The following is a 12,500-nucleotide window of genomic DNA, read 5'->3' on the forward strand; positions in this document are numbered from 1 at the left end:
AAAAACAGGGAATTAATATGTTGAATTTGCTAATATCGCATACATGGGCATTAAGAGGCACAGACCACATATAGGTTGCAAACATCTGGAAAATCCATAGACGGCTGTACAATGGTTTAACATGCTGCATGTGAGGCAGATGCCATTACCATTCTATATGAAGTAATGCCATCGGGAGATGGTAAACACATCAAAATGGTATAAACCAAACAGGATATGATCCTCACACATGCACACTTGCTTGCCAGTATTGAGATTAGAACCCCTGCCTACCTATTTCTACTAGTGTTACACAGTTATCACATGAGCTACAGAGCTTACTGGGCCAACAGCTGGCCAAAGGTGCTGATAATTGCACAACTGAGGTAAACTATTACAGATGCCAGAAAGTCTGCCTCGAGTTTTTACTTTAGATCTTGATAGTTCTCTCTTGCACTTAAAATAACTTAATAGCTTTGCACTTCAACAGGTCTTTGCATCAATTATTCTAGCACACCCGGCAGCCATCAGCAATAGTCATTCAAGCGAGTAGCTCTATTACTTGGTAGTTATTCGCTCATTTGAATTGGACATCCCAGCTGCAGATCGCAGTTTGTGATACATGTTAAACAATGACTGGAACCCAGTTGTCAGTGTATAAATGGTTTTACTCTTAACAGAGAGTCTAACAATAAATCAAGTGGAGGTGTTATGAGAAGGATTAAAGATAGCTATGAGATTATTACATATTCAGTGATACCAATACTATAAACTGTGCAACTGACAAAGACCACCCCTGAACATAATTGGAGTGTACAGACGGCCAAAGTCAAAAGCAGATGACAGGAATTGGTACAATTCTTGCATGGAACACAGGAGGAAAGAATGACATTAGCTAGGGGCTTAAATGTACCAGAAAAGTACAGTTTTGTACCTACCATAAATGTAGATGTTCGAAGATCCACATTGCTGCAGTCCTTACATATGGGTAGTCCGCTGTCCTCGGTCGGCCCGAATACCAAAGTATTAGGCTGACGTCGGTCAAGGCGCTTAAAACTGACATCAGGGTACAAAAGCGCATGACCGACGTCATTTCCTCAGTCTTTTCTTGCCCCAGATGTCAGAAGGCCCTAACAAGAAAGGCCACAGCCAAAAACCAGCAAAAACTAACCAACCACCCATGCACTAACCATATTTACACTATGTACAACACAAACCACACCACCACCTCCAACAGAGGGGAAGGAGGGAGGGTAAATTGGACTGCAGCAATGTGGATCTTCGAACATCTACATTTATGGTAGGTACAAAACTGTACTATGTTCTTCATCTCACATTGCTGCAGTCCTTACATATGGGTAGAATCCCAAAGCAGAGGTAAGGGAGGATGGCAAAACTACAAAGCATTAGGAGCTGCCAACATGCCCTGTAAAATTGCAGTGGCAAATCCAGCCCTAGATTTAGAGTAAAGAGGAAGGTGGTAATGCTTAGAGAAAGTATGCACTGAACTCCAAGTAGCTGCTTCCAAAATATCTTTAGTAGCCACCCCCCTTAAAAAAGCTGTAGAAGTGGCAGTAGCCCTAGTGGAATGAGGCCTAATCCCAGCTGGAATCTCCTTACCATGATGGGAATAACAGAAAGCAATACAAAAACCAATCCACTTAGAAATAGTTTGTTTTGAAACAGGTTTGCCCTGAGAACCCAAAGCAAAAGAAACAAACAACTGCTGAAACTGCCTGAACCCTTTCATTCTGCTCAAATAATATCGCAACTGTCTGTGTATATCCAAAGTGTGCAAAATCCTTTCCCCTTTATTTTGGGGGTTTGCATAAAAAGTAGGCAAATGAATAGTTTGGTTTAAAGCCACACTAGAAACCACTTTAGGCATAAAAGGAGGGTTAGTACGCAAAGACACCCTATCCTTGTGGAAAATTAAGAAAGGCTCAACTGCCATAAGGGCCTGTAATTCAGAAACCCTTCTCGCAGAGGTAATGGCCAACAAAAAAGCAGTCTTCCATGATAAATATTTCAACTCTGCCGATGCTGCAGGCTCAAAAGGTTGTAGAGTGAGTTTCTCCAACACAAAATTGAGATCCCAAGCAGGAGTAGGAGCTCACGTGGGGTCTTATATTCTTTGCCCCTCTAAGGAATTGCTTAAACAAAGGCTGAGAAAATAATGGTGGGTCACAGTCATAGTGAGCAGAAATTGCTGCAGCATGAACCTTTATAGAGGAGAAGGACAAACCTTTGTCCAATAACTCAGTAAGGTATTGAAGAGCAACACTTAAATTAGGTTTAGAGACATCAAAGTCCTTTGCTGTACTCCAAAATAAAAATCTCCTCCATTTATCTGAACTTTCCTTGTACTAGGCCTTCTGGCCTCCAAAATAACATTCAAAACTTGTTGTGGAAGCAGAGACCCTCCAGGGTTTAAAACAGAATATGCCAGGCTGTCAGATGTAGAGAATGAAGTTTGACATTGAGTAAATGACTGTTCTCCTGAGACAGCAGGTGAGGAATCTAAGGCAAAGGCCATGGAGGCTCCTGTACCAGACTTCTCAGTAATGGGTACCAGTGCTGTCGAGGCCAATCTGGAGCTATTAAAATCATGTTTGGCTTGTCCTGTCTGACCTTCAGCAGTACCTTTGGGAGGAGAGGCAGAGGTGGAAAGGCATACACGTGAAGATTGCTCCAATTGAATGAGAGCGCATCCACTTTCCAAGCTGTGGGATGAAACCTTTTTGTGCAAAACTTTGGCAGCTGGTAATTTAGTGGAGAAGCGAACAGATCTATGTCTGGAGTTCCCCATAACACTGTCAATCTCTGAAATACATGAGGATCCAATTTCCACTCGTGGGGATCCATAATTTGTCTGCTCAACACATCTGCTAAGGAGTTCTGTGCTCCTGGCAGAAACCCTGCCTGAAGATTTAGCTGCAAACAGAGCAGTCTCCCACAAAATCATTGCTTGTCTGCATAGAGGATAAGAATGCGTTCCCCCTTGCTTGTTGATGTACCACATGACAGTTGTGTTGTCTGTTTGAATCAACACCTGCCCTGGAAGAAGTAAATCCTTGAAAGCTATCAAGGCAAATTGGACTGCTAACATCTCCTTCAAGTTGATATGTAGATGTTGAAGTCTGGCAGGCCACGTGTCTTGTACCCATTTTCCATTTAGATGAGCTCCCAAGCTTTGTCTGAGGCATCTGTCGTTAAAATCTGACTCACCTCTGGCCGGGTCACAGAGAGTCCCTTGTTTAGGTGACATTCCTGAGCCCACCACAAAAATTCCTTTTGAATGCAAGGTATTATCTGAATGACAGTGTCCAAATCTTGGCAGTGCTGTGTCCATACATTCTCGAGATACCATTGTAGCTTCCTCATATGCAGTTTGGCATTGGGAAGTACCAGAATACAAGATGCCATGAACCCCAAGGCTTGAAGGACTGTCCTTGCAGTCAGCCTGGACTGACGAGACAACTGGTGGAAGTAAAGAGAAAGATTCTTTTGTTTGTCCAGGGTCAAAAAGGCCATCTGGGATGCTGTATTCAGTCTCACACCCAGAAAGCACATGTTCTGAGAGGGTACTAGACTGGACTTTATTTCGTTCACAGAATACCCCAGGCATCTTAACACTGCCATCACATACTGCTTTGTCTTTGCTCTTCTTCGCAGAAGCGGGCGCCGGAGAATCCGACGGCATATTATAATTGCACCGCTTCCCAAAGACCAGCCTAGCACAATCGAACTTTCGCTTAATAGTGCGTTTATTGAACCTAGCACAAAAGCGACACCCAACAACGTCGTGCTCAGGCCCCAAACAAGGAATACACAAAGAATGATAATCCCTATGCGGTATCTGTTTCCCACAAGAAATACAGTTATTCACTTTTTCTGACATCCGGTAAAACACTGAGGCAAGAAAAAAACAAAATATTCCCCAACGGGGTACTTAGCCAACTTGGATTCAGTCTGAAACTTCGAATTCGAAAAATTTCAGAATGCCGAACGGCACTTGCAACGCTGCTTCTGCATCGGACCATGCGGCAAAAAATACTGAGGAAATGACGTCGGTCATGCGCTTTTGTACCCTGACGTCCTGATGTCAGTTTTAAGCGCCTTGACCAACGTCAGCCTAATACTTTGGTATTCGGGCCGACCGAGGACAGCGGACTACCCATATGTAAGGACTGCAGCAATGTGAGATGAAGAACATCAGACCAATATTGATTCAACAAAATTAGTAAGAAAATTACATTCAGGAACAGGAATTAGTTAAATCATGTGATCAGCAAAATTAAAGTGACACACACCTAGTGTATAAGCATTGGAAAATACCATATACAAAGTCCATTGGTGCAAGGTACTTTACATTTAGAAGCCATTTATAATGTCAGAAATAAATATAAAACACTTAAATATTGCTTAAAAGAAATATCTGATGTTATGACATTTCTCCTTAAACTGGTTTAATGGTAACATTCACATTTAAACCAGGGGGTAGTTGTGCCTTAGTGTATAATCCATTTATTTTCTAGTACTTTACAGTTTTTAATGATCCCTCTAATTTTCTGGAACAATTTGTAATACGAAAAAAATGAATTTATGTGAAGTATTAGCATCTTTAACATGCTTCTAAAGTGCATTTCTAAACAGAAAGATGCTCACAAATACTATGCTGAAGCCTTCTATTTGTTTTACCTATATAGAAAGCGTTGCATAAACTACAAACTGCCATATATATTATATTTTGACTGCTGCATGTTCCGCAAGTCAACTGAAAGTTTAACTGGATGAATAATGCATGTTTTAGCATAAATGTCTTAAAATTGGCAATTGCTCATTTATGAGTTTCTTTTTTGTTTGTAACGGATGTGTTCTTGCTCTTTATAGCAGCACAGGATGTTTTGTAAGATTCAAGAACAGCAAAAACGTATTCCTCTGTGGAAGGGTCCTATGAACAAATAAAACTGCAAAGCATTCATTCAAAAAGGACCAGCCACTGCAACAAAAAATAATCAATCCTTTAAATTCTTATGGTGAGCACTTTCATGCCCAACTGACCACTTCTTCAGACCAATAAAAAAACTTAAAATTCTTTATATACCCAAAGGTAAAAACACATTACATGACTAACAAGTATCAACTTAACTTGAATTACAAGCTTTAAGGAATGGTTTTAAAGTAACTTCACCATTTAACCCTGGATGTCTTGTCAGCCTGAAATCTAATTATCTATTATGTTTGTCAATCTTCGGGGATATTCTTATCAAAGACATTTACTGAAGTTTAAAACCTCAAACCCTAAATTTGTGTGGAGCCCCTTCATCTTGTGCATGACTTGCTAAAGCATTCCTTAAATCTGCCTTCCTTACAACTAAAATGTGCTCTCTAATCCTTTCCTCTACCATCCTATTTTTCCTATATAAAAAGGATGGACAGGCCTCACAGCCTGCCAAGTAGACCACATTTGAGGGGAGGTCTATATTATATTCTCGAAAGCCAACAATGTTGAATCTGACATTGTTGCCACAAGAATACTGAACGCTCAGAATCTAGAGTGTGTAAACTGAAATCTCCGTAAGGTGATATTGCCATTTACTGCAATGTAGTGCGGTCTCGGAGTTGGTATATTTAAGTAGCAAGGGGTGTGGAGGGCGCAGGCCCCCCCACATGGGGGATGCAGAGGGTCTTGCCCCCTGCTTAAACCCATTAGGGTAAAAATTTAAAGTTTTTTTTATTCATTTTTGAAAGTTAAAGTACTTCTACAACATGGTGTCGACCATACTGTATTTGACGTTCCGTAACTTTGATGTTATAATATAGACCCATTTGAGGAACAGTAATCTCCTCTAATCTTAAATTTATACATATGATTAGTTATGGGATGCCTAAAATCCATATTCTTCTCTACAAATAAGAAATTACGTTTGTCGCATGGCACTGTCCCCTTACCCCCGTCTTGCCTTACACACTGTCCAGTCCCTAACAATAATCTCAGACTACATATTTTTAAAAAAAATGTGGATGTTCTACTTCTCCACCAAAGATTTCCAGGTCAGATAACAGGCCAATTTTTCTTAATTATGCTGCAGAAAATTCTTGCATAGTTGGTGTAATGCATCATAAAACTCACCCTCTGAGTGTCATTAGTTAACTCATTACTAGCATTATTAGAAAAATATGGTCGTGCATGTCCGTTTCCAAGTACCTTAACGTTTTTAACCATATTCTTTACTTCCAGATTCCTATAACCCCCCATCTCTAAATTATTGCTCTGAAACATTTAGATTGGATTCTAAAGTGCTATCCATGCTATATAATCTGAAAATTCTCACGCCCTAACCTTTTAGCACATTCTTAAATTCTTGAAGGATGCATACTCTCTCTTCAGTGTACTATTGGTGCGACAAGCTTTCCTATATAATCTGGCAGCAACAGTGCTGTTCTCAGATTTATACACCTCTACATACAAAAAAATCTGTAACAGACCAAGGACTCTAATGTAAATCTTAGAAAAGAGGTTGTGCTATGCAAGTAATCTAGGAACGCTAGAATGTCCTCACCCTGTCCATAACAGTAAAAATGTCATCCTCAAAATTCCTGAAAAACATTTTATATATTGTGAAAACCTATTACCTCTCAAAACATAAGTGTCTTACCAGTTGGACATTACTAAGTTTGCATAGCTATTCACACAGGGTGCCATGGCACTCTGCTTCTGCCAAAAGTCCCAAAGAACACGTTCAAGTATCAAATTAAAACAGCAAAAAGATTTATCTTCATGTTACTAAAGTTACTTCGTTCCCTCAAAACTGTCCCACATCATTGAGTATACATGTTAAAAGTGAATGTACATCCAGGGTTAAAATATACATATTTCTTTCATTCCCTTCATTAACACGTACATACAAAATTGAGTAAAAATTGTTAAGTGTCCTTAAGAATAGTAACAGATGAGTCCACTAGAGGTAAACTCCTTTTCTTCAAATGGAAAGGGATTCAGTTACCCACCCAGTCCTCAAAAAGTACAGTTTTGTACCTACCATAAATGTAGATGTTCGAAGATCCACATTGCTGCAGTCCTAACACTTGGGTAGTCCGCTGTCCCAGTCGGCCCGAATACCAAAGTATAAGGCTGACGTCTGTCAAGGCGCATTAGTCTGACGTCAGGACGTCAGGGTACAAATGCGCATGACCGACGTCATATCCTCAGTCTTTTCTTGCCCCAGATGTCAGAAGACCCTAAAAAGATAAGGCCAAAACCAAAAAACACCAAACACTCCTGCACCAAATATATGTACAATATATACAAATTTACAAAAGTACAACCCCACCCACACAACCACCCCTAAACACAGAGGGAAGGAGGGAGGGTTGACTGCAGCAATGTGGATCTTGAACATCTACATTTATGGTAGGTACAAAACTGTACTATGTTCTTCATCCCACATTGCTGCAGTCCTAACACTTGGGTAGAATCCCAAAGCAGAGGTAAGGGAGGCTGGCAATTCATAAAGAAGCTGGAGCTGTCAACATGCCCTGCAAAATAGCCGTGGCAAAACCAGCCCTAGATTTAGAGTAGAGAGGAAGGTGGTAATGCTTAGAGAAAGTATGCACTGAACTCCAAGTAGCTGCCTCCAAAATATCCTTAGTTGCCACCCCCCTTAGAAATGCTGTTGAAGTGGCAGTAGCCCTAGTGGAATGAGGCCTAATCCCAGCTGGAATCTCCTTGCCATGATGGGAATAACAAAATGCAATGCAAAACCCAATCCACTTAGAAATAGTTTGTTTTGACACAGGCTTGCCCTGAGAACTCAAAGCAAAAGAAACAAACAACTGCTGAGACTGCCTAAAATCCTTAGTCCTGCTTAAATAATAACGCAACTGCCTGTGTACATCTAAAGTGTGCAAAATCTTTTCCCCTTATTTTGGGGATCTGCATAAAAAGTAGGCAAATGAATAGTTTGGTTTAAAGCCACACTAGAGACCACCTTAGGCATAAAGGAAGGATTAGTACGTAATGATACCCTATCCTTATGGAAAATCAAAAAGGCTCAACCGCCATAAGGGCCTGCAATTCAGAAACCCTTCTTGCAGAAGTAATGGCCAACAAAAGCAGTCTTCCATGACAAGTATTTCAATTCAGCAGTAGCCGAGGCTCAAAAGGTTGTAGAGTAAGTTTCTCCAACACAAAATTGAGGTCCCAAGCAGGAGTAGGAGCTCACGTGGGGGTCTTATATTCTTTGCCCCTCTAAGAAATTGCTTGAACAAAGGATGAGAAAACAATGGTGGGTCACAATCATAGTGAGCTGAAATTGCTGCAGCATGAATCTTAATGGAAGAGAAAGACAAACCTTTGTCCAATAACTCAGTAAGATATTGAAGAGCCACACTCAAATTAGGCTCAGAAACCTCCAAATCCTTTGCTGCACTCCAAAATAAAAATCTCTTCCATTTTTCTGCGTACACTTTCCTTGTACTAGGTCTTCTGGCTTCCATAATCACATTCAAAACTTGTTGAGGAAGTTGAGACCTGCTGTGGTTCAAAACAGAATATGCCAGGCTGTTAGATGAAGAGAGTGAAGCTTGACATTGAGTAGATGACCGTCCCTCTGAGACAATAGGTGTGGAATCAAAAGTAAAGGCCATGGAGGCTTCCTTACCAGACTCCTCAGTAATGGGTACCAGTGTTGCCGAGGCCAATCTGGAGCTATTAAAATCATCCTTGGCTTGTCTTGTCTGACCTTTAGGAGTACCTTTGGGAGGAGAGGCAGAGGTGGAAAGGCATACACATGAAGATTTTTCCAACTGAAAGAAAGAGCATCCACTTTCCAAGCTGTGTGATGAAACCTGTTCGTGCAAAACTTTGGCAGCTGGTGGTTTAACGGAGAAGCGAACAGATCTATGTCTGGAGTTCCCCATGACGCTGTCAATTTCCGAAATACATGAAGATCCAGTTTCCACTCGTGGGGATCCATGATTTGCCTGCTTAACACATCTGCTAAGGAGTTCTGTGCTCCCGGCAGAAACCTTGCCTGAAGATTTAGTTGCAAGCTGAGCGCAGTCTCCCACAAAATCATTGCTTGCCTGCATAGAGGATAAGAATGTGTTCCCCCTTGTTTGTTGATGTACCACATGACAGTTGTGTTGTCTGTTAGAATCAACACCTGCCCTGGAAGAAGGAACTCCTTGAAAGCCATTAATGCAAACTGGACTGCTAACATCTCCTTCATGTTGATATGTAGATGCTGTAGTCTGGCAGGCCACTTGTCTTGTATCCACTTTCCATTCAGATGAGCTCCCAAGCTATGTCTGAGGCAGCTGTCGTTAGAATCTGACTCGCCTCTGGCCGGGTCACAGAGAGTCCCTTGTTTAGGTGACATTCCTGAGCCCACCACAAAATTCCTTTTGAATGCAAGGTATTATTTGAATGACAGTGTCCAAATCCTGGCAGTGCTGTGTCCATACATTTTGAGATACCATTGCAGCTTCCTCATATGCAGTTTGGCATTGGGAAGCACCAGAATACAAGATGCCATGAACCCTAAGGCTTGAAGGACTGTCCTTGCAGTCAGCCCGGACTGAAGAGATAGTTGATGGAAGTAAAGGGTAAGATTCTTTAGTTTGTCCGGGGTTAAAAGGCCATCTGGGTTGCTGTATTCAGTCTCACACCCAGAAAGCACATGTCTTGAGAGGGTACTAGACTGGACTTTATTTCGTTCACAGAATACCCCAGGCATCTTAGCACTGCTATCACATATTCCAAATGCTGAAACAGGTCTTCCTTTTCTTGAGCCAGAATCAGGCAGTCGTCCAAGTAAGGATAGATTTGTATTCCTTTTAGCCTGAAGTAAGCTATCACTGGAGCCAGAACTTTGTGAATACTCTGGGCAGTAGATAAGCCAAAGGGCAATGCAGAGAACTGATAATGGAATTCCCAGCTCGAAAACGCAGATACTTCCTGCAACTTAGTCTGATAGGCACATGAAGGTAAGCCTCCTTGAGATCTAAAGTTACCATCCAGTGATCTTTTCCCAGCAGAGGTAAAAGCTGTTGTAATGTCAACATTTTGAACTTGGGAATGTCCAGATAAGTGTTGAGGATAGATAAATCCAAAATTGGTCTCCACGTGTTCCCCTTTTGGTACTAGGAACAGGCGAGAATAAAATCCTAGGCCTCTTTCTGGCACAGGAACCGGCTGAATGGCCCCTATTTGGAGTAACAGAGAAATTTGCTTGTGAGCCTCTTTTCTTTGTAGAGGAGGAATGTCTGGCATGCCTTTGAAAGGAGGCAAGGTATGGAAATAAAACCTGTAACCGTGGTGAATGATATCCAATACCCATCTGTCTTGGGTAATTAAACTCCAATTTTCTTTTGAAAAGTGCCAGCCTTCCTCCCAAAGGTGCTGCCAGACGAGAAGGTTCTGGCAGCTGAAAAGGCAGGTCATTGGGTCTGTTTACGAAAGGACTGACCCCTGCCCTCACCAGAAGACTGAGCAGGTGAACTCCCTGTTCTAGGCCTAAAAGAACCTTGAGCTCTGCCCCTACCACGTCTAGACCTACCCCTAGACTGGGAATCATAAGAAGGATATGTCCACCCCTTAGTAGGCCAATTTCTACTAAACTGGAGGCTGAACCTGCAAAAATCTTTAACAGTCTGCATAGACTTAGCCTTGTCCTCCATTTTCTTTAAAACTGCTTCCACAGGCTTAACCAAACACATCAGATTGTAACGGAGCATCTAAAATCCTTGTCTTAACATGCTCAGCCAAATTCTGATCCTCAGCCAGGCGTGCCTCAAGAACAGAACCAGTGGCAGCCACCCTCGAAGAGGCCTGTACAGCATCAAAACCACATTGCAAAGAATGCTTACCCACCTGTTCAGAAACATGAACTAAATCCTGCAACTCTTTACACTCAATACCTTCCGCCAGAGCATCCACCTTAGACTTCAATTGTGAAAGGAGATAATTTTGGTATTTTAACATGTGGAACTGGCAATTCAAAGCCCTCATGGCTAAAGTGGAAGAAGTATACACCTTCTTTCCCCATCTATCCAAAGCCCTTGCCTCTTTATCAGGAGGAACAGGATTTTTAACAGAAGCCTTAACACCTTTAGGCCCCTGAGAAACAGTTTCAAGGCCTGCCCTAGGACTCTTAAAAAGATACTTAGAAGCTTCAGGCACCCTATAATACCTATCCGGTTTAACTGGGGCAGGAGGCAAAGAATCAGGGTTCAGGGAAGCCTCCGCAAAAACATCTTCCACCACATCCAGAACAGGAGGTATAGCCAAAGGCCTATGCTGGGGTAGAAACAAAAATTCCTAAGCCATTTCCTGAATCAGAGAAATCTTGACCTTCCCATTTAAAATGCTCCCTCATGGAATGAAGAGTCTCTGAAAAGAAAAATCCTCAGGAGGAGAAGTCAAGGGGTAGAATCATCTACATCAGAATCAGGATAAGGAGGAAACCCCTGCAAGTCTTCAGCCAAGACTCAGAAGCCTCCGAACACTGCTCAAAACTCTCAAGCTCAGGTTCCACCCTAGGCCTCTTATCAGGAGGCATAGAACCTCTAATCATAGTAATCAAATCTTCTGCCATTTTAAGCATATGTTTCTTAGGCAGAGACCCTGAAGAACTAGGAGACACCCACTGAAGCTAAACCTGGCCTGCCTCTCAAGAAGCCTTGGAAACAGAAGGAGGGCCTAACCACCTTAGGAAGGGAGGGAGAACAGCTACCTGAGAAGCCCCTCAGCCTGGCCTACCTCCTGAGAGGACACATCTTGTAACAGTAAAGTCTCTCCCTGAGACTCCAAAGAAACTTCTGGCAGAACCTCCGCTCCACCGAGCCTCTAAAGAACCAACGTCCGGGACAGACGGTTCTTCCAACCTAGGCTTTGCTGCTTTGTCCTTGCGCTTTTAGATTAAGCGGCGTCGGAGCATCCAACGGCATTTTATAATTACAACGCTTCCCAAAAACTCACCTGGCACAGTCTAATCTTCTCTTTATAGTGCTTGTTAAATCTAGCACAAGGGCGACATCCAACAACGTCGTGCTCAGGCCCTAAGCAAGGTATACACAAGGTATGGTAATCCCTATGAGGTATCTGTTTCACAAGAAATACAGTTATTCACTTTTTCTGACATCCGTTAAATACTGAGGCAAGAAAAACAAAATATTCTCAACGGGTACTTAGCCAACTTTGATTCGGTCTGAAACTCCGACTTCAGAAAATTTCAGAACGCCAACTTGCACTCGCAATACTGCTTCTGCATCGGACCATGCGGCAAAAAAGACTGAGGATATGACGTTGGTCATGCGCATTTGTACCCTGACGTCCTGATGTCAGACTAATGCGCCTTGACCGACGTCAGCCTTATACTTTGGTATTCGGGCCGACTGGGACAGCGGACTACCCAAGTGTTAGGACTGCAGCAATGTGGGATGAAGAACATCTATGGGCCGCATCAGAGGTCTCCTCTGGTTTTAAATGTAGCTTTGGTAACCCATGTAAAATT

General features: G+C 42.2%; 1 protein-coding gene across 1 annotated transcript in view; it reads right to left on the minus strand.

Annotated features, from left to right (window-relative positions):
• LOC122788732 overlaps positions 1-12,500 on the minus strand; it is a 1,291,644-nt gene that overhangs the window by 1,203,724 nt on the left and 75,420 nt on the right. The window lies entirely within an intron of this gene.

The sequence above is a fragment of the Protopterus annectens genome, chromosome 14.part0 (assembly GCF_019279795.1).
Source record: "Protopterus annectens isolate FY-2018-M chromosome 14.part0, PAN1.0, whole genome shotgun sequence".
In the NCBI taxonomy this organism is placed as follows: domain Eukaryota; kingdom Metazoa; phylum Chordata; order Ceratodontiformes; family Protopteridae; genus Protopterus; species Protopterus annectens.